General features: G+C 39.4%; 1 pseudogene; it reads left to right on the forward strand.

Annotated features, from left to right (window-relative positions):
• The first annotated feature begins 20138 nt into the window (after positions 1–20138).
• Positions 20139–27180, forward strand: LOC109443300 (regulator of nonsense transcripts 3A-like; annotated as a pseudogene).
• Positions 27181–27908: the final 728 nt, after the last annotated feature.

Here is a 27908-nt window from a genome sequence, read left to right on the forward strand (position 1 = left end):
TATTCATGCCTCCTTTGCCTTTGACGTGCACAGGAAAAATGAACCCCTTGAGTTCGGTAACACAAGTGCTTCCGCTTCTCTAAAACATCCGATGTGTCAAGCAAGACTTCAGCAAGGGCTGGCTCCACATTGACTTCTGGCTGAGTTCTCGGAAGAGTGCCTGCCTGAAAGTTTGGCATTCTATGGTGTTCATTGAAGACACATCAAATGCTTTAAAAAACAGATGTGTGGGAGGCAAAGATGTCTTTCTTTCTAATTGTTAAAGTTTAAAAGGTCAACTTGTATTCTTACCCAGCCAACTTCCCTGGGGATTAGCAGGGCTTGTCAAATTTCATAACTCTCCTTTCTCCTAAAAGTGCTGTGGAAAAAATACACATTTTTGTCTTAAAAAATTTAACCTGATTTTTTGGACCTTTTGGGCATTGCACTACAACCCTTGAAATTGATGGTAAGTTTTAGGACAGATTGAGGCATAGGTGTCTGGGCAAGCTAATAATTTCGAAGTCCTTCAAAACTTTTTCAATGTTTATTCGAAGACAGACCCGGGGGAAGGAGGGAAAGGAGAAGCCTGGAGGTGGCTCCGTCTCTGCTGTAAGCAGCTGCTCTGTGGAACAGCAGCGCAGCTCGGGCCTGCAACCCATACCCTGTCCGGCATAATAAAAAGCCTTGAATCGCCCAGACCACCATTGTGGAAGGGGTTTGCTCTTTGAGGTTATCGTCATTCACATGCAACTTCTTTCCTCCTTCTCCATTATCAAATTATCCCTTCCAATTACACATTCCTTTCCTTGAGAGAGTTTGGGTAAGTGTAGTTTTCTTCATTTTTAACATATTTCTAGTGACTTTTAAAAGTATAACATAGATTAGATTAGGGCTTTAGGGGACAGGCCTGATCCTTAATCCAATTCAATTTGAGAACCAATGGCAAACAAATGAAACAAAAACAAACACCCTACAATGTCAATTTATTAGAAAAGACTGGTTCAAGTCATATCTCATCCTCGACTTTCTTGTAAACAATCGAGACCTGGATAACTCCTTGGCATTCCAGGTTGTGATTCTCAAAGGAAAAGGTAGATCCAGCCAAAAGAAGATACACACACACACACACACACACACACACACACCCCTTCCTTGTGGTTGGAAATGTGTTTAGTGAAACACATAACTACGGAATATGACAATTTAAAAGCGGAATGTCAAAGGAAGCTGTCAATTCTTTCACTTATAAATTTTATCGTAGCTGACGTCAACCATGCCAGATTTTTATGTAATAGGATGTAGGATTTCCTCTTTTTTTTTCTAATTCTTGCTTACCACTCTACCAAGTCATGAGAATGTAGTAAAACAGGGGCCACTGTAATTCTGCCTGTTTTGGTAAATTAGAGTGTTTGAGAAGGAAAGTGGATACGTTTTTCTTCTTGGTTTTTCTTTCAGAACAGAACTTCCCACTCATTCCTAAATAAGAGAAATGTGGGGGGAGACATATTTTTACCCAGAAGATTATGTTCTCTTTGCTGTGTATGCTATTTCAATGGAAAGGATGCTTTGGAAAAGGGCAATTGTTATTTATAAAGAAGGTTCTCTTTACAGGCAAGATTTGTCTAAAATTCTTAAGTGTTATTTTTGTTTTAGAACATTTCTCTGAGTTTCTCAGCAGTCTCATTTTTTCTCTGCACCTATTTAAAAGGGACTAAGGTCCTTTTGGAGACTTACTGAGGACAGTCATTTCCAGACAGGGCTATGCTGCATTTTAAAAATCCCCATGAGTTTTCTTCTCCTTCCCCTTTACTTCACCAGCCACTCAATGCCTTCCGAGGCCAGGATATCACACTGTGTCAGACTACAGAGGTCATGGCCTTCCCATCTGTCAGATCCACAGCTGTCTACTTTTCCTAATTTCTTCCTTAGGAAAAACTTTCTTTGTGATCGATCAGATTAGCAAAATTGTAATAAGGGAATGGAGTCACATTGTATTAGAAGGGACCTGCTCTCTTTCAGCTGCTCCTCTAACAGCAACGAGAATTTATTAAGCACTTGGCAACTACTGTTTTAAGAACTTCACATATATTAACTCCTTTGCCACATAGCACCCCTCATGATATGCTATTATTTTCTCCTTCTCAAGCAAGAGAAGGAAGCTTAGAGAGTTGAGTAACTTATATAAAATCTGTTCAGGGGCAGAGGTGGCCTGTGAACCAAGGCAGTCTCGCTCCGGAGCATTTCAGGTCACTGTGCTGCGCTGCAATGTCCTATCCCACTGACCCAAAGGAGGAAAAATGGATAAGTAACTGACATAGAATACTTGTGTAAGTTTAAGGGGTACAGTGTGCTGATGTGATACATTTATATATTGCAATATGATCACCATCTCAGGTAACACCTCTGTCAGTCACATCATGGCATTATCCTTTTTTGTGTGGTTAGAACATTTAAGATCTAGTCTCTTAGCAACTTTGAAGTATGTGATACAGATTGTTGACTCTAATCATATGCTGTGCATTAGATCTCCAGGACTTCTTTGTCTTCTGCCTGCAAACATGTACTCTTTGACCAACACCGCCCTAATTCCCCCACCCCCAATCCTTGGCAAACACTATTCACTCTCTGTTTCTATAAGTTCAGCTTCTTTAGATTCTACCTGTAAGTGACGCACAGTATTTGACTATCTCTGTCTGACTTATCTCACTTAGCATCATGCCCTTGAAAGGAACAAAATTTTGCTACCCTGAAGCTGCTTTTTGGGATATTGATTTTAAGCTGCTTATTAAGAAACAAGACTCAGAACAAATCTTTGACCCTTTCCCCGCTCTTTCCTGCCCAAGAGATTCAGATAGAAACACTTGCTTCAGGAAGGGACTCTTAGGATGCTCAGCTTAGCCTAATCTGAATTAAGTGTGGTAAATAACAGAGCTTCAAGCAGGGAGGGGCCTGTTTGCCTAGGTACCCCTGTGTCCCATGGTTTCTGACTTGCCCAGCAAGAATGTTCCTGCCACGTGTGTTCAGCTCTTCCTCAACTCTCCATAATTCACCCGTTCTCACTGCTGAAACCTAATACCCCATCTGCCCTCTTTCTCCTTTGTCCAAAAATGTTACATTTACCCAATGTTCCTTCACCGTCTTTGGAATTTTCATTCCTATGTGAATTCCCCATATGCAAGTATTAAAATTTTGAGTTTCCCCTGTTAATCTGTTAATTTGATTATTGGCCCAGCTGGAAGAACTTAGAAGGTGGAAGGGAAAGCATTAATTTTTTTTACGTCCCACATCCTTAAGGTCCATCCATGCTTTTACAAATGACAGAACTTCTTTCTTTCTCATGGCTAAATAGCACACCCACTATATATATAATGAAATCTTCTTTGTCCATGCATCCATTACCAGATCAATTGATTGCCATGGTACCACAGTGCTTTTTTGTGTCTTCAATTTCAACAAAAGTCTTGGAGTTTATATTGTACATATCTTCCATTCACATAGTTAAATTTATTCTTCGGTATTTTATTGTTTTTGATGCTATTGTGAATGGGATCATTTTTTTCAGATATTTTATTATTACATAGAAACGTAACTGGTTTTTGTATGTTAATTTTATATTCTGTAACTTTACTAAATTCATTGATTAGTTCCAACAGTTTTTTTGTTGTTGTTGAGTCTTTGAGATTTTCTATGTATAAAATCATATTATCTGCAAATAATGACAGTTGTACTTTTTTCTTTCATGTTGGATGCCTTTTATTTCTTTGTCTTGCCTAGTTGCTCTGGCTAGGACTTCCAGTACTATATTGAATACGCGTGGTGAGAATGGGCATCACATTCTTGTTCCTGATCTTAGAGGAAAAGCTTACAATTTTTCATCATTGAGTATAATGTTCACTTGGGTTGGTTTTCTATGGCCTTTTTTATGATGAACAAACATCATAAAAGAAAGATTTCTTCTATACCCAGCCTGTTGAGTATTTTTACAATGAAAGGATGTTGAATTTTGTCAAACGCTTTTTCTGCATCTATTGAGATAATCACATGATTTTTATCTTTCATTCTATTAATGTGATATATCACATTTATTGATTTGGGTATGTAGAACCATCCTTGTAGCCCAAGGATAAATCACTGTTGGTCACGGTGTATAATCCTTTTAAAGTATTCTTGAATTTTGTTAACATTTTGCTAACATTTTGTTGAGGATTAATGCCTCTATTAATATATTCATCAAGGATATTGGTCTATAGTTTTCTTTTCTTGTAATGTTGTGTTTATCTGTCTTTGGTATCAGGGTAACGTTGGCCTGGAAGAATGAGTTAGAAATGTTCCTTCCTTTTTAATTTTTTTGAAGAGTTTGAGAAGGATTGACATTAATTCCTCTTTAAATGTTTGGTAGAATTCACCAGTGAAGCCATCTAGTCCTGGAGTTTTCTGTGTTAAGAGGTTTATGATTACCGATTCAATCACTTTACTTGTTTTGATGTGTTCAGACTTGCTATTTCTTCTTGATTCTGACTTAGAAGGTTGTGTTTTTCTAGGAATTTATTTATTTATGATAGGTTATTTAATTTGTTGGCATATAAAGGTTCACAGTAGTCTCTTTTGATCTTACATCTTTCTGTAGTATCGGTTGTAATGTCACCTCTTTCATTCTAATTTTATGTATCTGAGTCTTCTTTCTTTTACTAGTCTAAAGCTGTGTCAATTTCATTTCTTCTTTTAAAAAAAACAACAGCTCTTAGTTTCATTGATCTTTTCTATTATTTTTGTGGTCTCTGTTTCAGGATGTTCCCTGCATACTTGAGAAGAATGTATATTCTGCTGTTGTTGGATGAAATGTTTTATATATGTTTGTTAAGTTCATTTGTTCTAAAAGATGGTTCAGTTCAAATGTTTCCTTGTTGATTTTGTGCCTGGTTGATCTATCCACTGCTGACAGTGAAGTATTGAGGTCCCCTACTATTATTGTTTTATCCATTTTTCCCTCAGATCTGTTTATATTTGCTTAATATATTTAGATGTTCCAATGTTGGGCATATATATATTTACAATTTTTATATCTTCTTGATTTATTGACCCCTTTATCATTATATAATGACCTTCTTTATGTCTTGTTACTGTTTTTCACTTGAAGTCTATTTCGTCTGATATAAGTATGACTACTCCAGATATCTTTTGGTTTCCGCTTGGAAGAATATCTTTTTCCATACCTTCACTGAATCTATGTGTGTCTTTAGATATGAAATAAGCCACCTGTAGGCAGCATATCGTTGGACCTTGTTCTTAATTCATGGCCATTCTGAGCCTTTTTGTTGGTGCATTCAGTCCATTTACACTTAGAGGGATTACTAGCAGGTAAGGACTTACTATTGCCATTTTACCATTTGCCTTCTTGTTGTTTATATCTCCATTGCTTATTTTTCCCTCTGTTTCTGCCTACCTTTTTAAACTTGTGGTTTTCCATGGTGGTGATCTCTGTTTCCCATGTTTTTATGTTTCATAAATCTACTCTAGGTTTTTGTTTTATGGTTACCATGAAGCCTACATAGTAGATCTTATCAGTAAAATAGTCCATTTTATGCTGATTGCAACTTATCTGTGTTTCCTTATTAAAAACTCCACACATTCACTTTTCCCCTTTTATATTTTTGATGTCACAATTTACCTTTTTTTAAAATTAAAGTTTATTGGAGTGACAATTGTTAGTAAAGTTACATAGATTTCAGGTGTACAATTCTGTATTATATCATCTATAAATCCCATTGTGTGTTCACCACCCAGAGTCAGTTCTCCTTCCATCACCATATATTTGATCCCCCTTACCCTCATCTACCACCCACCTCTCCCCTTACCCTCTGGTAACCCCTAAACTATTTATGGTAGTTAAACTATTGTCTGTGTCTGTGAGTTTTTGTTTCTCATTTGTTTGTCTTGTTCTTTTGTTTTTTCAGTTTATATACCACACATCAGTGAAATCGTATCGTTCTCTGCTTTTTCTGTCTAACTTATTTCACTTAGCATTATAATCTCAAGATCCATCCATGTTGTCACAAATGGTCCTATTTCATCTTTTCTAACCACCGAATAGTATTCCATTGTGTATATATACCACAACTTCTTTATCCATTCATCTATTAAAGGACATTTTGGTTGTTTCCATGTCTTAGCCACCGTAAACAAAGCTATAATGAACATTGGAGCACACGTGTCTTTATGGATAAATGTTTTCAGGTTTTTTGGGTAGATGTCCAGGAGAGGGACAATTTACTTTTTTTTATGCTGTGAATTTGTTAACTAATTATAGTAGCTATAGTTATTTTTAATATTCTTTTCCTTTAACCTTTGTATGGTAGTTAAATGGTTAACACGCCATTCTAAAAGTATGTGAGGGGAAAAGTGGGGGGGGGGATATCCTCAAGTGGGGCACACCCAGAGGACTGTGCGTAGACCTCCTGCAGAAGACCCAATGCAGGCAGCAGGAAATGTGTTTCTTCAATGCCCTTTGATGCTCTGTTGCATCCTTCCCTTTCCTCTCCCTTCCCCAGGTTAATCCTCAGAAATCTGGGTGCTGCTAGAGGGAAATGGGTCCCTCCAACTGCAACACATACACCTAGGGCAGCTGGGCAGTCACTCACCACTTTTTCTGTCCACCTCCTCTGCGGGAGAAGTTGGTGTTTTCCACCTCTTCTGCCAAAAAGTTCACCATGGATGCTAGCAAATTCCAGTACCTCCCAGTGTCATCCTGAGGAGGAGGGCCACCTTGGCAAGTTCCTTCCTTTCCTCTGCTTCCAAACTCATCTATATCCCACTGTGATGGCATGCCAGATTCTCCCATCAGGCAGGCTGGACCTCCATAACTTCTCTTTTGTTATGGATATCCACCCAGTTTTGCGCGCTCCAGGTTCCCTTTGGATGTGCAGCGCCTACTGAAGTCCTATCCACCCATTTCAGATGCACAAATGTTTAGGAAACTCCTGGGCGTCCTGGTACCATGTGCAGAGGCACTTTTGTTCAACTATGGATGTCCTATAGTTGTGGACCAAAGGGAGAGAAAAGAGGACTCATGCAGCCAAGATGTTAACATCACCCAACCTCATTTCATGCGATGTAGTTAAGTACTCCTTTCAGCATTTCTTGCAAGCCAGGTCTAGTGGTAATGGACTCCCTCAGCTTTTGTTTGTCTAGAAGTCTCTATTTTTCCTTCATACCTGAAGGATAACTTTGGCATATAGAGTATTCTTGGGGGAATTTTTATCTTTCAGCACTTGGATATGTCATTTCACTCTCTTTTGGCCTGTGGTGTTTCTGCTAAGAAAATGGCTGAAATTAGCCTACTGGGAGTTCCTTTGTAGGTTATTTTTTTCCCCCGGGCTTTGTGGATTATTTTCCCCCCAGGCTTTCTTTGGTATTTTTTCTTTGTCTTTGATTTTTGACAGTTTTATTATAATGTGTCTTGGAGAAGGTCTTTTGGCACTGAAACAACAGGGTGACCTAGTATCTTCTTGCACATGAATGTCCAAGGCTTGGGAATTTTCAGCTAGTATTTTCAGCTAGTATATCTTCAAATAAATTTTCTTCCTTCTTTTCCTTCTCATCTTTTTCTGAAATCCTGATTATTCTGATATTTGCCGTTTTGATTGAGTCCCATAGATCATGCAGGATTTCTTTGCTCATCTGTATTTTCTCTTTGTTCTTTTCTAATTGTGTTATTTCAAAATTGCTATCCTCTAAATCATTTAGTCTGTCTTCTATCTGCTCTATACTACAGATGCTCTCCAGTGTAGTCTTCATTTCATTTATTAGTCTTCAATTCCAGAATTTTTGTTCGGTTCTTTTTCGTGGTTTACTCATCTGTAAAGAATTTATTTTGTCATGTGTTTTTTCCTAATATCATTAAACTGCCTTTCTGAGTTTCCCTATAGCTCATTGAATTTCTTTAGTACAGCTATTTTGAATTCTTTATTAGCTAGATCACTGTTGTATATCTTTGAGCCAGTTTTTGGAGAATAATTGATATCTTTTGGAAATAGTATATTTCCTTGATTTTTTTAGTTTTTTGTATTTTTGTGTTGCTGCTTTCACATTTGAAGTAGTTTTACTGGTTATCTTGACGTGGGTACTGCGATTTGGTGTTAAGGTTTCTCTGGGGTTTCCCAGGGTTGTCGTGGATAGGCCGGCTTCATTCTTCTTGCGCCCTCTTGTGGCAGAACTTTTAAACTCTTGTGTAGTCTCTGATAACTCACTAGGCGGGCTGCTGGAAGCTTATCTTTTGTTTCCCAGGAGGTGGCGCTGTGGCTCTGGTTTGTGGATTCTCTGTTGTCCAAAGACCCTGGTTCGTTTTTTCTTAGAACACTCCAATGACCCCACCCTCTCATACTGCCGTGCCCAGGAGTGTGCACAAGGAGCTTGCTGCAGAGTGGGAGAGGTGTGAGTTTAGCATTCGGGGGTTGAGGGTACCAAGGACCAACTGGGGAGACCCTGGAGTAGAATACTCCCAGAGGGTATGGGTGGACTTCCAGCAGGAACCATATTTCCCTAATGTCATTTGATATTCTTACCTGCTTCCTTCACTTGCTCCGCCCTCCCCCAGTCAGGGAGGCTCCACCTCACTGCTCCGGATGATGCTGAACAGAAACGGGGTCTCTCCAGCCATGCCCCGCACACCTAGAGTAGTCCTTCACTCACTGCTCTCCACCTCCCCCACCGGAGAGGTCACCACTTGCCGCCTCCTCTGTGGGAGGGGTCACTGCTGCTGGACGCCTTAGCCCTGTGCAGTGTTGCCTTGGGAAAGCAGGGTCTCCGATGGAGTCCCTTCCTCTCGTCATCATCCAAACTCATCACTTTCCTGCTCTGAGGGCTACTGGAATCTCCCTTCAGGCTAACGGAACTTCTACAAATTCTGTCTCACCCCAAGTCATGGAGGTCCGGCCTCAACACTGGCTGACACACACAGTAAACCAACAGGCGACTGACTGAAAATGAGAGAAACACTAATTCGTGCTACTCACTGGAGTACCAAGATTGCCCATCCAGACTTTCTGCACTTGCCCTTGGCAATACCCGTCATACTGTGGGTGCTGTAATAGCACTAGGTGAGGCTGATAAGATGTAATATGAAGGAAAAATTGGACAAAACTGCAAGACAGTGCATTTAAGTGCTATAGAAATGATGGCAACGTCAGCCTCAAAATGGAGTAAGGAACTGGGACCTCAGTGATGGCCGGGATGGGCTGGCAAGGTGTCAGAAAGATGGAAATGGGCATGAGGCGTAATGAACACGTCAAAATTAAGCAAAGAAGATGGAGGAACATGACATGCAGCGGGACTTCTAGCTGCAGAGAGAAATAGTGGAAGATGGGTGGGAGAGACTATGACCAGATTGGGTTGGGAGTGGTCCTTGTAAATTAGGCCCAGGACTATGGAGGTACAGCAGATATAGCATGTGAATGTATGAGTGAGAATGTCTCTTTCATCCTTGAGTCCCCCAATATCTAGCTCTGTACTTTGTGCACTGTAGACTTTAATATATTGATTTGTACTGAATTGAAGTGAAGCAATGACTCATGAACTAAGTATCAAAAGAAGATCTAATACAAGTTTTTCACTGCTTCTAACCTACTTGTGGCCTGTGACAAGTTTCTTCCCATCTCTGGATCTTTCCTGTGAAATGGTGCCCTTGGATGAAATGAGCCCTGTGATTAAAAGAGCAACACAACAAGCTGAGAATCACACAGCACTCTTGAACTCACATCTAACTTTCCACAACATGACATGCCTCACCACAAATAGCCCTGAGGCAGGATAACCTAGGGACAATTCATTGGCATGTGGTGCATTACCCACAGAAAGCAATTAAAGGAGCCCTTGAAATATCACCAGCAAGTGCATATCAGCCCTAAGGTTATCAATGTCGTTTTAATTTTTTTTTAATCTGCTGCTCAGGCTTTTGTTAATATCTATATCTATGCTCTGGGATTTTTTAATTTTTCCTGGCCAGATTTAATTTTTTGAGTGTTAACAGAAAACAACGCCATATGGAAAATTGCCCAATTCTTCTAAGTTTGAGACTTCAGAGTTCTAAATAACATTAAGGTTTTCACTATATTTTTCTTTCTTCAGTTTTCTACTATTCAAACCCAGGTCAAAAGCAAAGGGCAGATTCTATAAATGTTAATGGGACTAATTGAGTAACAGTTCACAATTTCCTATGAAATCTTAAGAATCAAGATATTTCAGGACATTGGGTGAGAACCTTTCTTCATGGACTGATGATTATAAACCAATGGAATTAAAAACACTTGAATTTACTGACATGTTCCTTTATAATTTGCATTTTTCATGTACATGATCTCATTTGGGTTGAGGAGTTGAGTGACCAAGGGAAGTTTACAACTTACAGCAGGAATCTATGGTATTTTTTTCTGGAAGGAGCTAATTATGGCCTTTGATATTCCAAGTCCTGGGGCACAGGGAAGAAGGGAGGAACCAACGCAATCCTGAAATTGGTAGGTATATCTCTCTTTTACTCTAAGGACCTTTTGCCCATTTAGCAAAGCTGCATCTTCCAAGGCCCTAAACAAATCTATTTTTGTAGTGTTAATCAAGGCATTTCATTTGAGGATATTTGAGGGCCTTAAAGTTGGGAAGAAAGTTCCCATGAGGCTGTCAGTTACACAGCTATGCAATTAGACAGTAAATAATATGTATTGATAATGATTCTGCAATGAGTAAGTACCTTGGAGGATACAGAGAAATAAATATAAGCTCTGATTTTTGCTCTTAAGGAACTTTTAGTCTGGTTGAAACATAACACAGAGACCTATAGTAATAAAAATGAAACTGCCCCACTAAGTAATATAGACAACAAAGGTTATAGGTGTTCAGAAGTGTAAGGAATCACTTCTACTGTGAGACTCAGGGTGACTTCAAAGTTGAGTCTTCCTAAACACCACCAAGACCTTGAACTAGACCTGGAGTGCTGGGCTGCTTGGACAGGTGGACACAAAGTGGGGTAATGGTAGTGTTAATAAGGATGTCATATAGGAAAATTACTGCAAAGCAAAGGGGCCAAGTCAGAAAGAGACAAGATTTATGGAGAACAAGTTTAGCTAGAACACAAGAACTACGTGGTTTTACATAAGGAAATATGACTAAGCACAGTAGGGGTGGCATTCTGAAACAAAGAAAACAGTCACTTTAGCTAAAACCAGGGAACACAACCTGGAACCCTGGTTCTTAAAAAATTATAGAACAGGAAACATTTCCATTTGTTCTCCTACAAGAGGAAGGTGAACAAAGCATTTTCTATTTTAGCTCTCACTGTATCTATAATTTAGAACTAGACAGGAACAATGGCTGAAGTGCTGGGTTTTTATAAATTCTTGTCTTAGGCAACAAGAATGGCATTAGATGATGCCATTTGGAACTGACTTGTTTAAGAGTATAATCAATCAGCTCATCTTCCTTTTGATGCTTCAATTTGTGTATATGTAAGAAGGATGAGAGTAGCTACTATTTGTTATATTCCAGTGATCTGCAAAGGCAAATTATCATTACCATATTGGAGAACCTAAATATATAACGCAAATATTAATAAAACCAAGGGGAAAATAGCACTACAAAAATAGTAGGAGACTTCCATACCCTACTTTGAAAAATGCGTAAATTATTCAAGCACAAAATCAATAAGGAAACAGAAGTCTCATATAACACTGTAGGCCAAATGGACCTAAAAAAGATATACATACCACAAGGATACACGTTCTTCTCAAGTACAGATCATTCTCCATGACAGATTATATGTTGGGCCACAAAACAAGTCTTAACAAATTCATCAAGCATCTTTTCTTCCCACTTCTGTATAAAACTAGAAATCAATAACAGGAAAAAAGCTAGAAAATGTATAAATATGTGAAAATTAACATATTCCCGAACAATAAAAGGGTCAATAAAGAAAGCAAAGTATTAAAAATACCTTTACAAAAAGAAAGTGGAAATACAGCTAACCGAAGCTTATCAGATGCAGCAAAAACAGTTCTGGATGAAAGTTTATAGCTATAAATGCCTACATTAAAAAAAAAGACAGAAGTGATGTCAGCATCCTAGAGGCATAAGTCCTTCCTCTTTCCTCTCCTTTTTTTAAAAAACAACTAATTATATATGAACAACCAAATAAAAGTGCCGCCACACCTCACACTAAAGGACCTGGGAGGATTCTTGTGTACCGATGTGTCAGAAAATAAACAAATAAGATGCTGGGATGGGCTGAGGATCCAAGGGAGTGCTGCACCCCCTTGGAGTGCCATCACCTGCTGAGATGGTGGCGGGGAGGGGGAACCTGGAGAATGCAAACCTGAGCAGGTACTCAGGGGTGAGAGAGACTATGTAGAAGTCCAGCCTGCCTGAGGGGAGATTTCAGCATGCCTTTGGAGAGGGATAAAGAGAAGTTTGGAAACAGAGGAGAGGGAGAAACTTGGCAGAGCCACACCTACCCCAGGAAACATTGCAGGAGGCTAAGCTGTTTGGTAGTGGCAGCAGCAACATCTGCTGCAAAGGAGATGGAAGCAGCAACCTCTTCTTTGGAAGAGGTGGAAAGTGGAAGTGGTAAGTGGCTGTCTCGCTTCCAGTTGTTCGGGTTGCAGGTGGAGAAACCAATTTCTCTCAAGGTGTACCTGGATATCTCAGGAGGGACCTCCATAACTGAGGGAAGAGAGGAGAAAGGGAATGAAGCAGATAAGAATATCATATATTAAAGCATGTGGTTCCTGATGTTTGCTTCAGGACTTCAGCAGGAAGTCTGCCTATAAGCCTCTGAGAGTACCCCACTGAAGGATCTCCCTCCTTGGCTCAGGGAACCTCCAAGTGTTAAACCCGACTGCCCTCTGCTCTGCTGCTGACTACTTGTGCATGCGCTCCACTGCAGAAGTGAGAGCAGGCTCCAGCCGACAGGGAGTGTGCTAGGGAACAGTCAAGGTTAGGGGCAAAGGAAAACCCACAAACCGGAGCTATAGTGCCACCTGCTGGAATACAAAAGAAAGTTTCTAATAGCCAGCCTGCTAAATTCTAAGACCTGAAAAAGACATCAAAGCTCAGTTAAGGAGGTGTATGCTACTAAATATGAAAGCAGAAGCACTTCATTGCAAACACTGTAAAAAAAATCAAGAAAAAATGATATAAAAATGATAATGCTCCAGCAACCAAGCCCAAAGGCACAGAATATTTTTATCTAAATGATAAAGAATTCAAAATAGCTGTTAGGAAGAAATTCAATGAGCTACAGGAAAATTCAGAAAGGAAATTTAATGAACACAGGAATAAAATTGATGAACAGAAGTTCTTTACCAAAGAGAATAAAATTATAAAAAGAACCAAACAGATATTATGGAGCTGAAGAATTCACTAAATGAGATGAAGAGTGTAATAGAGAGAATCTATAGCAGGGAAGACCAGAGGGAAGAGAGAATAAGTGACTTGGAGGATGAGAATAAGTAAGTAATAAGAAGAGGGGGAACTAAGATTTTAGGAGTGAAGAAAGGCTATGAGAGCTCTTGTATTTGATCAGAAGACAAATGTTAGAATTAATTGAGGTTCCAGAAGGAGAAGAGAGGGAGAAAAAACCTCACTCTGCATTACAGAGTGGGTATCACTTCCATTACTGAAGTAACACAGAACGCATCTTGCAAGCAGCTAGTTTAAAACTTCTTTATAAATGTGTTTCTAAACACGTCACTGCATGCATTATAGAGTGATATTTCAATCACTGAAATAACATGTACTGAATGAATCTTGCTAGTAGCTTTTAAAAACAACTTTACAAGAAGTGTTAAACACTTCATTACATGCATTAAAGAGTGGGTATCACTTCCATTCACTGAAATAATACTGTGTTGAATGCATCTTGCAAGTTGCTTGTTAGAAATATCTTAATTAAACGTGTTTTAAACACTTTAATACATGCATTACAAAATAGGTTTCACTTATATATAAGGTGTGATAAAAAAATACGGTGAATGTTTAAATTTAAAAAAAATTATTATAGTAAAAGACATATTGCCATTAATCCCCCTCAAAATACTCCCTTGAAACACGCTTATCCATTGTTCTTGTCACTTTCTGAAGCAGTTCTGGAAGTCCTCTTTCGTGAGTGCCTGTAGTTGCGTTCTTGTAGCTGCCTCAATGTCCTGAATCGATTCAAAATGTTTACCTTTCATGGTCATTTTGACTTTGGGGAAGAGCCAGAAGTCGCATTGTGCCAGATCCGGTGAATAAGGTGGATGAGGACACACCATAATGGTTTTATTTGACAGAAATTGCCGTACCAGAAGAGTTGTGTGACATGGAGCCTTTCCATCGTGATCACAAAATACAGTGAATGCTGCTGCCAAGTGCCAGCCAACAGAAAGGCAGGTATTTTCAATACAGGAAGCAGTGCATCAAACCTTAGTAACAATGTGTGACAAGTTTCAACTTGTTTGGTGCAGTCAGTTGGGTGTGAGCTATGGTTGACAGAAGGTGTGTTTTAAAGTGTGCCGTAAATCATCCTCCATCATGACAACTCTCCATGTCACACATCCTTCTGGTACGGCAATTTCTGTCAAATAAAAACATTACAGTGTGTCTTCATCCACCTTATTCACCAAATCTGACACCAAGTGACTTCTGGCTCTTCCCCAAAGTCAAAATGATTCAGGACATTGAAGCAGCCATGACAGCACAACTGAAGACACCCATGAAAGAGGACTTCCAGAACTGCTTCAGAAAGTGACAAGAACAATGGCATAACACCTTATATACTGAATTTATGCTGTGATGAATTCATTTTCAAGTACCTTGTTAGATACATTTTGTTTTACTTTTACAGTTTAATTTGCAAACAGAATTTTTATAACAATTTATTTTTAACCAAATCATATCTAAAAAACTGTTTATATAGAAAGCCCAGGGAAAAAGTGAACTGTTCATTGTGTAAAACCTTAAATTACATTATTAGAGTAGAAAATACAGGAGGTAGAAGATAAATGAAAAGACTAATGCAAAAGTAGATTCAACCCTAAAGCTCCTGTAGCTACTTAAAATATGGGTTTAAAAACTGAACCTTACCAGTAACCATAGAAACAGTTAAAATAACATTTACCATGAAAGCCCTTATATCATGCTTGCTATAGGGAAGTAGGAAGTTATAATGACCAGGACACATGAGACATGACATATTATCTACAACTCCTGTTCACTTTACTGAGGGTGCAGTTTCGTGAGTCCCCCTTCCCTCAAGTAGTGCCTGTGACCACAGCAGCCACTTTACTACCAGCTGCAAAATGAACTGACAGCAGGCTTAGCCTCTTCTGCTCCCGAAAATCCAAGCCTCCTCCAAGGGCACGTCTCCCTCAGATACATTTTTATAAGAAGTGTTCTTCAACACCTCACTACATGCGTTACCGGCAGGTTATCACTTCAATTCAGTGAAATAAGGCTGTGCTAATGCCTCTTGCAAGTAACTTGTTATAAACAACTTTACTAAATGTGTTCAACACTTCACTGCGTGCATGACAGAGTAAATGTGACTTCCATTCACTGAAATAAAACTCTGCTGAATGCATCTATCAAGTAGCTTATTATAAACATCTTTATTAATTATGTTGTGAAACACTTCACCACAGGCATTACAAAGTGGGTATCACTTCCATTCCCTGAAATAACTGTGCTGAACACACCTTCAAGCTTGTCAAACATCTGAATTAAATGTGTTCTTAAACACTTCATTAGATGCATTCCTGAATGTCTATTACTTCGATTCACTGAATTAACACTGTGCTGGATGCCTCTTAAAGTAGCTTTTTAGAAACATCTTTATCTTTATTAAATGTGTTCTTAAAAACTTCATGGCGTGCATTAAAAATGGTATCACTTCCATTCACTGAAATAACACTTGCTGATTGTGTCTTCTAAGTTGCTTGTTAAAAATAACTTTATAAGAATCTTTCTTAAACACTTCAGGTCATGCATGACAGTCACTGAAATAAAACTGTGCTGGACAAATTTCCAAGTAGCTTGGTAGACACATGTTTCTAACAAGTGTTATTAAAAACACTACATGCATTACAGACGGGGCATCATTTTCATTCTCTAAATAACACTGTTCTAAATGCAATTGCAAGTACCTTGTTAGAAACAGCGTTATAACTGTGTTCTTAAACATATCACTACATGCATTACAGAATAACTTCCAGTGGAACTAAAGTAACACTGCGACAAACTCATCTTTCAATTAGCTCGTTAGAACATCTTTACTAAATAAGTTCTTAAAAACTTCACTACATGCATTACAGACTGTCACTTTCATACACTGAAATAACACTGTGCTGAACGCATCTTGCAAGTAGCTTGTAGAAACATCATTAGAAGAGTATTTTAAACACTTCACTCTAGGCATTAAGAGTGCATATAGCTTTTATTCACTGAAAATTTCTGTCCTGAACACATACTGCAAGTAGCCTGATAAAAACATTTTTATAAAAAGTATTCTGAAATACTTCACTACATGCATTACAGAATATTACATCAATTCTCTGAAAAAAAAACTACATATATGGCAGAATAATACTAGCTCTTATTTCGTGAGTCTCCCTTCCCCTCCCCCCCACGCCCCTCTCACCTCCCAGCGAGGCTGAGGAATCTGAGCACAGCCAGCGAGGTGTCCAGGCCCCATTCTCTGTGAGCTCATCACTCTGAGCGTCAGTTTCGTTCAGTAATGCACTTAGATACCACGAGTTGTCTACAGCTAGTTAGGCTCAAATAGTATGTTTTTGAGTTTTCATTTTTCTTTTCAGTGGCTTTTCTATCTCTTCTTTGCCAGGCATCATGTGTGCCTGCTTTTATGCTTCTCTTCTTTAGCTGAGGCTAGAAAATCAAATGACGGCACTTAAAATAATCATTTTTAAAGACATAAAAATGAAGGTATTCTATTAATACATTCTTGTACCTTAATTTTGCACAGCAGACCAAAATATTTCTTCATTTAGTGTCTTTATTGATCATGTGGTATGACTTTTGAGGTTTCTGGAAAAGTGAACTCCTGCACGGGAGCCATTACCATATCGACAGTGCTTTGAGACACAAAAGGTAAAAGCTTCATGTACTGGACTAACAACAGTTCGCTGCCAATGTTTAGACTTCAGAGAGTATCAAAAAAGGTAATGTGTAACTGTAAGCCAAATATTTTTCTGGGACTACCCTCTTCTCCAGTATCTCATAATGATGCATGGTTTCCTAAAAAGGCATCCTTACTGCCACCTTTAAAGTGACCATGCTATCATCTTCAAAGGAAAATGGGAGTGTTAGGGTCACCGTCTACCTTAAGCCACTGTCGTTTACCAATTAGACCTGTGCTCCCAAGTAAACATAGTCTTTCCTATGACAGGCATTTATCCCAGGACCACATTCATGGGTGGAGTGTTCAGTTAAGCAAAAACAAAGTTACCTACTATATTCACTCTGACATTTGGAGATTTGTTCTCACTGCTTTGTTTTTGGCTGTAGTTCTGCATGTATGTAAAACAAGACATTTTAACAGGCTCGGTATTGTGTGAGAAGCTAGACTTTCTTTGTGATATACTTATTTTTTCATATAAAATCTTAACTATTTTCATATAAAATCATAACTAGTATTTCATTTACTGTATCTTGCAAACTGTATTATAATATTTTATTGAAAGAATAATTTCAGCAAAAAGCCCGAATTCTAAAACTCTGTCATATTTCTGAAACCTTTTCTTTGAACTTTTTTTGTAACAGGAAGTTACAGAATCAGAGGGGTCTTTAAAAATTGACAGTGGTGCCTGTTGCTTGGCGTGGGGTGGGGGAACAACATTTGGGCATTTTGCTGGCTGGATTGACGAGAACTATACATCCAGCAAACATGGGAGTATCTGTAAGTGCCAGATACAGGCCTGGGCTGGGCATACAGAGTTGAACAGAATTCCTGCTTAAGTGACGTCACAGTTTTGGGTTGTAGGGAGTATCCTTTCAACACTAGCATAATGTAGTCACCAGTAAATGGGGATGTGCTCAAGGTTCTGGGGGATCTCAAATGAAGATCCCATGGTTGTGACAGTGTTTGGACTGAGAGGGATTCATAGCGTAAGCCATGGCTCCATAGCGGTGGGGGCCAAATATGGAGTCAAGAAACATCACCAGGCATTGTGAACGATGGGGCCTATTGAGCAGCGGAGGACAGGAGATCTTTTCTCCTTTTGATAATCTTGCTGGGTTTTGGCTGAGTAATAAACAATTCCCTTGGTGCTAGACTGCTTCAATAAGAATAGATGTGGGGTGTGAGATTTAGAGTCCTTTTCATTACCCCTATCGAGAAATATCACTAACGAGCTAAAATTAGATATTGTTAGATGATTGTTTAATATTTAGAAATTAGAGAGGGAAGACCTGCAAATAGATTGAGAAGTTATTTTTAAAGATATTCCAAATACAAGCTTTTGTGTTTCAAGACTGCTGAAACATTGAAAATTTTGAAATAAATGGTTTACATATTTTTCACCGTCAGCTCCCTCTGCCCCTACCTCCCACCCTATATTAAAAGATTTTATCTGGGAACCACATTTTCCCTCTTTTTATCACAGATAAGATCATCAGAGATTTTCATCAACATAAGCAGCTTTTTTTATATATGGAATTGATTTGGACAAAAAAGGACACTGTAGATCTAGTGTGCAACTTTATCATAGGTGTGTTTCTAACAGGATTCCTTTAGACTTTATGAGATATTGAAAACAGCTCTTTGCCCCCTCATGGGGTTTGAGAGAATTCAGTTTTGGAACTACTTTTTGAATCTTTTGGGCCCATTAATATGTCACATTTCTAGTGTGTTCATAGGTATTTAGTGGTTCAAGGATAAGTACTGGATTCAGTCAAGCCTGGATTTACTTTCCATATCTTCCAATGACTCCCTTGATCTCTTAATGCCTCACTTACTCCATTCTCTAGTTTCTTTTTTTGATTTCTACTTGAGTTTCTTGGGATAAAGGTGCTGTGAGTAAAAAGTATAGCCAACATGCATAAAGAAAAATATGAGAAAATATGAAATATATGGCATTTAAAAATGAAGAACTTCCATATATGTTATTCTAACCAAAAGTGTCACTGCCTGCATGTTTGTAAAAGAAAAGTATACAAATGTGAATCTGGCTTGGTTGCTGTCCCATTAATTGAGAGCCCCAAAAAGCTGAGTAAAAGTATTGGAAAGCCTTCTGAAGGCCCTGTTTTGTGGGTGCTGTGGGTCTATTCGTTACTCTAACCCAGCCTGTAACGCCATCCAGAAGGTAGTCAGCGTTGACACCTGAGCGCCTAAAGACAGCTGAAGTGAACCTTCCATGCTGGCCAATTTCTGCTCTCTATTCTGGTACATTTATTCTATTCCGAATAGCAAAGCCGTGTACCCATTTGTGCTGTTTGTCAATCGGTTGATTTTTCTTGAGTGCAATTGCTATTCTATGTTGAAACTTTCAGATTTCTTCGGAAAAGAATAGCTGTAAATAGTTTATGAAGCCCGTGAATGTAATTAGTTCTCAGGAATGTTTAGCTAAAGGACCAGCTCTCCTCCGTGGGAAACAAATCAGCCCTTCACAGTTTTATTAAAGGCTCCTGCTGGAGCCAAACGTCCTCTGGCACTGAATTTCCCGCTGACCGCTGACCCGCTAACAGGCGTGGCGGTCGAATCCTTGTTCTATCCCAGGCCCTCCGAAGTCCGGGCTGTAGGAGAGTGCGGGCAGTCTCGACATGTCAACCATCCTGACCACTGCTTCCAGGTGACCACACAACAGAGCGTTAGTCAGAGGTGCGGGTCCAGGGCCTACGCCGTGCAGCCCGGACACCAGACTCTAGGCTCAGGGTCCGGAGCCTGCGGCAAGCCCCCTGACCCCGTGTGTCTCCCGTGCGGTGAAAGGTGGCAGCATCGAAAGTCATAGGCTGCGGGGGATGGAGATGCAGAACCAGCAGTTTCATGGGGGGGTGGGGAACAGGCGGCAACTGATCTGAGGGGGTGGGGGTGAGGGAAGGGGTGACACTGGGGGCAACCTCGGGCCTAGTTCTCGCGAAGTCTGGGCCAAGGCGAGGGGAGGCGGTGGATCTGCCGCGGGTACTGGATGCGATGGGAGCCGGGGCCCAGAGGCCCCGGGGTGGCCCCTGCTGCACAAGATCCGAGAGGGAGGGAGAAGCCGTGAGCCGTGGAAGCCCACTTCCACGGTGATTCGCCGCCGCGAGAGCCCGAGGCGCCTCCAGTCTCGTCCTCAGGCTGTGGGGGTAGCGCAGGCAACCTCGCGAGGAGGAGGGATAGTCCTGAGCGAGGTCGGGGCTGGGCGGTACATGCAAACCTCACTTCAGAAAGGTGGGGCGGGGCGGGGTGAGGACCGGGCAATGCAGACACACCTCGCATAAGGAGGAGGGTCCTCGGCAAAGTGGAGAGTGGCGAGGAGCGGGCGATGCAGACAAACATCACGAAAAAGGGATGGTCCTGAACTGGGCAGGGACGGAGCGAGGAAAGAGGCGTGGTGGGCGGAGGGGCGAGCGGGACGGGACGGAGGGGGGGGCGAAGAATGGTGAGATGCTGGGTGGGGCAAAAGGAGGGCGTCCGCTTCAGCACCGCGGACAGCGGCCGCGCAGCGGGGTGGCGAGCGCGTGGTTCCAGCAGATACTGGATTTTCTGCGCCCGCTGACGCGGTTTTTCCGGTTTGGGGAGAAAGAAATGTCTTTTCAACCTGTACAGGTATCCCGTTGGGGCTGAGAGGCTGGGCTCGCCAGCGCTGGGCAGTAGCTGTCCATACTGCCCGGGAGAGGATAAGAGGTATTATTTTTCACCGGGGCACAGATACTAAGCGTCATGCCAAGAGTTGTCTGGTAGTAATGACATGATTGCATGAAAAAGAACTGTTATGCTCAGCCTTTTCTGACCTCACTGATGTCTTTTCAGTTTTTCAACCCCCATTACCCTTTTGACAGCCATGTTTTCTATGTACTCGTATGTATTTATTATTATTATTATTATTATTATTATTATTATTTATTTTTCACCTGTCGTACATTTATACAATGGAGCATTACTCGGCTATAAAGAAGAATGAAATCTTACCATTTGCAACGATATGGATGGACCTAGATAGAGAACATTATGCAAAGTGAAATAAGTCAATTGGAGAAAGACAAATACCATATGATCTCACTTACATGTGGAATCTAAAGAACTGAATAAATGAGCAAAGTAAACAGAAATACAATGTTTCCACAAAACTAAGACCTCACCGGAAAATAAGCCCTAGCATTTTTCAGGATGGCATCCCCTGAACATAAGCCCTAATGCATCTTTTGGAGCAAAAATTAATATAAGACCTGGTCTTATTTTCGGGGAAACACGGTAGTATCAGAGATATAGAGGAAAAACTGATGGTTGCTAGATGGGAGGGGGGTTGGAATGACAGAGAAGGGGAGGGGTTTAGAAAGCACAAATTGGTAACTACAATATAGTCACAGGGATATGAAAGACAGTTTGGGGGATATAATCAATAATGTTGTAAAGATTTTGTAGGGTGTCAGATGGACACATGTCTTATTAGGGAGACAACTTCATATACACTTCTTAAATGTTCATAAAATATGTGTTTCTATGGACTCCTGGTTTAGATTTTCTCTGAGCATAAACACAGGTCACTAGATATTGAAATAATTGAAGGTTAGTACAGTAAGAGTGAAACAAAACCCAGCCAGCCTCCTTTCCCCAGGTGGTGATCCGGCGCCTTCCTCCCAGCCTCACCAAAGAGCAGCTGGAAGAGCAGCTACACCCGCTGCCTGCACACGATTACTTTGAGTTCTTTACTGCAGATCTCAGGTGAGCAGCTGTTTACCAACATTAAGAAGCTGATAGGTGTTGTCGTTTGCTGGCAAATTATTACAGATAATAGAAGCCATCTCCACTTCCATCTTATTTCCCACATGTACCCAGAAATCAATGCAGATCTTTATTTCTGCCAGTTATTTCTAAGTAGGCAGATCATTAAATTCCTGTAAAATAGATTTAAAATATGCCTCCACTAGCACCACCATAGTCTAAAAAGAAACACATGCCAACTAACAACATATTAGTTACTTTATGTATTTTGGATATCAACAAACCTTATTTCACAGAGGTTTTTTAAAGTAAACTGTATTGAGATATAACAAAGGAAAGTAAATAAAAAATAGGTATATAACCCATGAATTTTCACAAATGAACATGCCCATGTAACTTAACACCAGATAAAGAAACAGAATATTCCAGACCCTAGAAGCCCCTTGTACTGCCTACCATCACTAACACCCAGACCCCACACTACCCCTCTCAAGTTGTATCTTTTTAAATTCCCTTTTACAGCTTTGTAGTTAGATGACCTGACAAAACTTCTTACTTCCAAATCTCTCTTCATTAACAGAGAGAGCCAACCTCAGGTTAGACCTTCAACAGGTGACAGTTCATCAGTGATTTAGTGATTTTCACTATATTTGTATTATTCTCTTTATTATCATTATTATTCTTTTTGTCTTCAATATCATGAGTTCTCATTTATGGTAGCCATATAAACTTTCCTTCTGAATAAGTACATTTAAGTAAAAGGTGTCAAGTCCATTCAACTAAAAATACCACTAACAGGTAAATATAGATATGGTTTTAAAAAACATGAAGATGATTTTCAAATGACTAAAGTTTAGGAAAATTGGTACAGTTAAAGGAGGACAGATGCTGGACTCATAGAGTGACTCAGATTGGAATCCTAGTTCCACCTTTTAACTATCTGCACTCTCTACAAGTACCTAATTTCTCTGGGCCTCAGTGTTCTCATCTGTGAAATGGGGTTGAAAGTTACTGCCAGTGAGGGAAACTGTTAGCTGTGAGATAGCAGACAAAAGTCTTAGGTCTTCTGCAGAGGCTGTAACATGTGCTACAGTAAATCATCTTAAAAACCTAAAAGTGTTCTTTAAATCAGTAAAGACTATTTTACAGTATAACATTTTCTTCTATGAATGAATCGCAACTAGGTTGTATTGCAGCCATGATGCATGATTAGGTATGACCTTTGAATAACCTTGCCTTTGGTTTTCAACCTCTAAGGACCAGTATTGTAACCCTTATTTGTACAGTAGAGAAAGTGACCTAAAGTGTTTCTCCCAAATCATTAAAGAGATCTCAATTAATGTTTTGTTTGTTTGTTTTGGGGGTTTTTGCTCAAGAATATCCAGATTGTTGAGATGTGTGGAGAGGTGATTCTCTGGCTTAAAGGTTTTATCTGAAGTAGTTTGTTATATCCAGACAAGGGAAAAAATAGCAAAATTAAAGAAGTCTTATATTTGTCACTAATCATTTTCACTGTTATCTCTTATTACAGTCTTTATCCTCATCTCTATTCAAGAGCATACATTAATTTTAGAAATCTTGAAGAGACCCTTCTTTTTAGAGATAATTTTGATGACTAGATCTTCATTGACAATAAAGGTTGGGTCATTGGCGTTTTAAACTCCTTGTGATAATCTCTAAGTACATTAAGTTTTGCTGGAAGCTTGTGGGTTTTAATTAAGAAGTTCTCAGATAATAATCTAAAATTATTTTATAAATTTTGACTGTTACTGTGATTGTGTGCTTACATTAAAAAATTAAAATTATATATAAACCAAGGAGTTCCAGCAATTCTTTGTAATAGTGACAACCTATTTATGTATTATCATCAGAGAGTGAAGTTTTTCATTTAAATGAGTTTTCTGGATCAGTGAACTTTATTTTTTTATTTCCCAAAACTAAATTATTTTAGCCATGCTTTAAAGAAATTTTCTAAAATATACTATTCACTTATATTAACGCCTTCCTAAACAGAGTATGCTTCATAATTACACAATTTCAGGATGACATCATGGGGGGAGGACACTGTAGTAATAAACATCAGTTTTGATCCTGTAAACAGCATTGTCTGTGAGACAATGTAATTTACCTCTACACTAAATGTTTCCAATTCTCTTTTTGGGTTCTGCTTTGATTTTTTTTGTGCTTTTCCACCTATCCTGTGAGACTGTCAGCTGGTGTGTTTGCTGCTATCAAGTCTGTACACTTTTAATAGCGTATTATTTTCTATAAATCCCTCTGAAACCAAACTCTTCCTACTCTACCCCAACCCCACTACTGATAAGTGTTTCCTTCCCCTCCACTGAGGGGTCACAAACTAGAAAAGATGGTTAAAGAGTGACTAGGCTGAGGCCAAGAGATTTTTCCTATGACTAAAAGCAAGTTTAATGCTTGAATTATTTGACATTTGTGTGGAATGCTCACTTTTTCTGTAATTCATTTGAGTGCCTGTTTTCTTTTTTTAAAAAAAAAATAATTGTGGTAAAATACATATAACATGAATTTATCATCTTATTCCCTTTTAAGTGTACAGGTCAGTAGTGTTAAGTATATTCATATTGTTGTGCAACCACTCTCCAGAACTCTTTTCATCTTATGAAACTGAAACTCTATACTTGCTACAGAAATAGTCCTCATTTCTCCCTCTCCCCAGCCCCTGGAAATCACTCTTCTACCTTGTTTCTATGAACTTGACTACTCTAGATACCCCACAGAAGTGGAATCATACGGTACTTGTCTTTTTTGTGCCTGGCTTATTTCACTTAGCATAATGTCCACTAGGTTCACCTCAGTGTTGTAGCATGTGTCTCCCAGAAAAACAAGAGATACAAAATCATAGTCACCTGGTGCTTCCTGACAGGACAAAAAGTGAGTGCTCAGTGAGTTTAGAGTCAAGGTAGAGTGTTCTGACTGATGATTAAGCATATAGCAGATTGTCTTAGCGATCATTTCTATGTTTATGTTTTCCCCCACATAAAAACAAAATGAGTTTCTAATGACTTTAATTTTAAAATTTTCTATGTAAAGCAAATATTACCTGAATGTTATATATACTCTGAAGCCCACTCTTTAAGCCAAGTGTCACTTCTAAGTAAAGTAGTTTCCTTGAACTCATATAAGATTCATAATAAAATTAACCTTTTAAAATTTATAATTTTTAAATGTGATTAAGAAATCTATATAAAGATATTTCATGATAAACTCTTGGTTTGAGAGAGATCTGAGGTATAAATTGTATATGGTCAATTCACCCTTTTAACATGTTCAGTTTGGTGAATTGTGACTGTATTCAGTCATGTAACCACCACTACCACATGAATTATGTTGTTTAATGCATAATGACTTCTCCTTTATTTAAATCATGACTTTGACATGCTAAGGTTACAGTGGCTTGAAAGTATAATTAAATTATAGTTTAAACAGTAACATTATCATTGCTATGCTCAATCCTTAAATTAGCTATTAATAGATCTTTTTTTTTTTCCAAAATGAATATAGTAGAATTTCAAAATGGTTTTTGGAATTGTTCCCTGTGATAGGCCTAGAATACCCTGCAGTGGTAGAGTTGGCTCCATTCCAGAAGATAGCCAAAAGGAAGCTAAAGAAAAAAGATGCCAAAACAGGAAGCATTGAAGATGGTGAGTCCTTTCTCAAAGGATGGATTATGGAGCTACTGAGTTAAATATACTGATCAATTGTGAGTTCTCTCCCATATATGGGGAAGAATGTATGTATTTTCTTTATAAATTTACAGATGTAGAATATAAGAAGTTTTTAGAAACTTACTGTGTGGAGGAAGAGAAAACTAGTGCCAATCCTGAAACTCTTCCGGGAGACCAAGAGGCAAAGACAAGAGAACTTATTGGTGTGTTTTGCTCATTTCTTTTCTTTACTTTATTAAGGCATGTATTTATAGAGTATGTATTTATTTCCTCTTTTCATGATTATCATAAAAAATTGACACTTGTGACAGGCTTGGTAGAAATGTAGACTATTTCTTAGTTTTGAGAAAAGGATGGCAAGATGGAGGCTTGGGAAAACATTCTGAGCGTCTGTCGATGGAGCGCACCTGAGTTATCAGTGAATTCGTTTGTTTCAAAGCTATGGTGAATGAACAGGAGAGAAGATATTTGAGTGCTCTGTGCCTGGCTGCATCGGGAAGGAGCATTATGTCTCAAAGTTGAAGTCCGTCATCTTTGCAAAGAGCAGTCACAGAAATCAGATGCTTGACTTAAGTAGAAGGTTATCTTGCTGCTGCTATCAAAAAAAAAAAAAATAACAAGCCTCCCAAGCAAGCCAAGCAAACAAGATAAACCCAGCCAGATCATAGAACCCGGTTTGAAACAGGCCTTTACCTGCAAGTGGCGTATTTTAGAAATGGTTATCTCCTAGGAGCAGTCCCCCAAAAGTAAACAGTAGACATGAGACACCTTTTTCTGTCATCAGACACTTTCATTGTAACTCCCAAAGATATCTGTAGTGTCTCCTTTCCTATCTGACTCCACTGAGTGCCAGGCCTCCCCCCAAGGCCCCGTCTGTGCTCACCCGTGAAGAATTGTAGAATAGACATTACACTGTTCATAATTTATCTTCTTATTTGTCCATCTCCCTCTACATAAACTCTCTTCTCATTTTGTCTCCCCGCTCCCCATCAGAACTGTATTTTTGTCTTTGTAGTCCCAGCACACAGTACATTGCTTGGACAAGTTTAGGTATTTAGTAAATGTTTGTTGAGTAAATTAGTAAGAAAGGTCAACATTATTGAAATATTCTTCATTTGTCTAATAATGAAGTTTTTATTTTATAATAGTGGATTTAACGTGTGGCTCAAAGGATTTTTAATCACTAAAGTAAATACTTATTAAGATGCACTAAGGACGCATTTGCTCAGTTTTATTCATCGCATGTTGACTGGGTACCGACTCTGATCCTGGGCCTGGGGACAGAACATAAATAGGATGCACGAGGCCTCTGCCCTCAGGTACCTGCCTTTCTAGTGGGGCTGCCTATGGTAAACACATGCAGAAATCATCGAGCTTCAAGCCAGAACATTTCCATACGTGGTAAGTGCCACAAAGGTCATGAAATGGATGATGGGATAGCGAGTAAGGCCCGTATTTGAGCTGAGACCAGCTGTGCTAAGGTTGGAAGTAGAGGGAACTTCCAAAGGCAGGGGCTAGAAGCTGGCGCTTTGGGCCTGTAGGAGCAGGATGTGTGCTTGTAGGGTTAACACATGGTGGACAAGGAGCAGTGTGGCTGGAGAGGCCGGTGGACACACCAGGTGGAGCTGGTGGGTAAGAAGTTTGGATTTTATTTGTGGGACACCGAGACACCATTGAGAGAGTGACAGGTTTGATTTATTTTCCCTGTCATTCCAATTGATCCACACATGACAGATTATGGGTGCCAAGAGGAGAACCTGGGCCTCTGGTTAGTAGGCTCTGGCTATAGTCCAGGGAAGGCTGCTTGAATGAGGCCGCAGAATCAGCATATATTTTGAAGGGAGAACTGACAGGACTGAGTGATGGATTGGATGTGGGAGGTAAGGACACAGAAAGAATCAAGGCCTCCAGGAGTTTGACTTGAGGAGATCGGTGGGTTATGGCATCGTTACTGAAAATCTTAACTTCATATGATGACAAACATTGGATTGGGGCAAAAATAATTAAAATTCTAAATGACTCCCTCTCTATTTGAAATTTTGTGCAATATTTACAAGTAAAATATATTTTAAGGCCTTATCTTTTGGAATCTTTTGCAAGTGTTTGATGGCTGCCCAATGTCATCCAAATCAAGAAAAGATCTGTAGGATTATGTTGTCAGGCATGTGAACTAACAAATCAGATTTTCCCTGACAGAAATTCAAAGAATAATCCAGTACTTCTTTCCCAAACACTTTCTGCATCTGCTCTAAATATCAGCAAGAGAGAGAGATGGGGGACAGAAACAGCTTAGGTTATGACAGGCCAACTCAATGCCATCCACTCTCAAAAAG

Source organism: Rhinolophus sinicus, chromosome 16, assembly GCF_057876585.1.
Source record: "Rhinolophus sinicus isolate RSI-liver-muscle chromosome 16, RSI-T2T, whole genome shotgun sequence".
Classification (NCBI taxonomy): domain Eukaryota; kingdom Metazoa; phylum Chordata; class Mammalia; order Chiroptera; family Rhinolophidae; genus Rhinolophus; species Rhinolophus sinicus.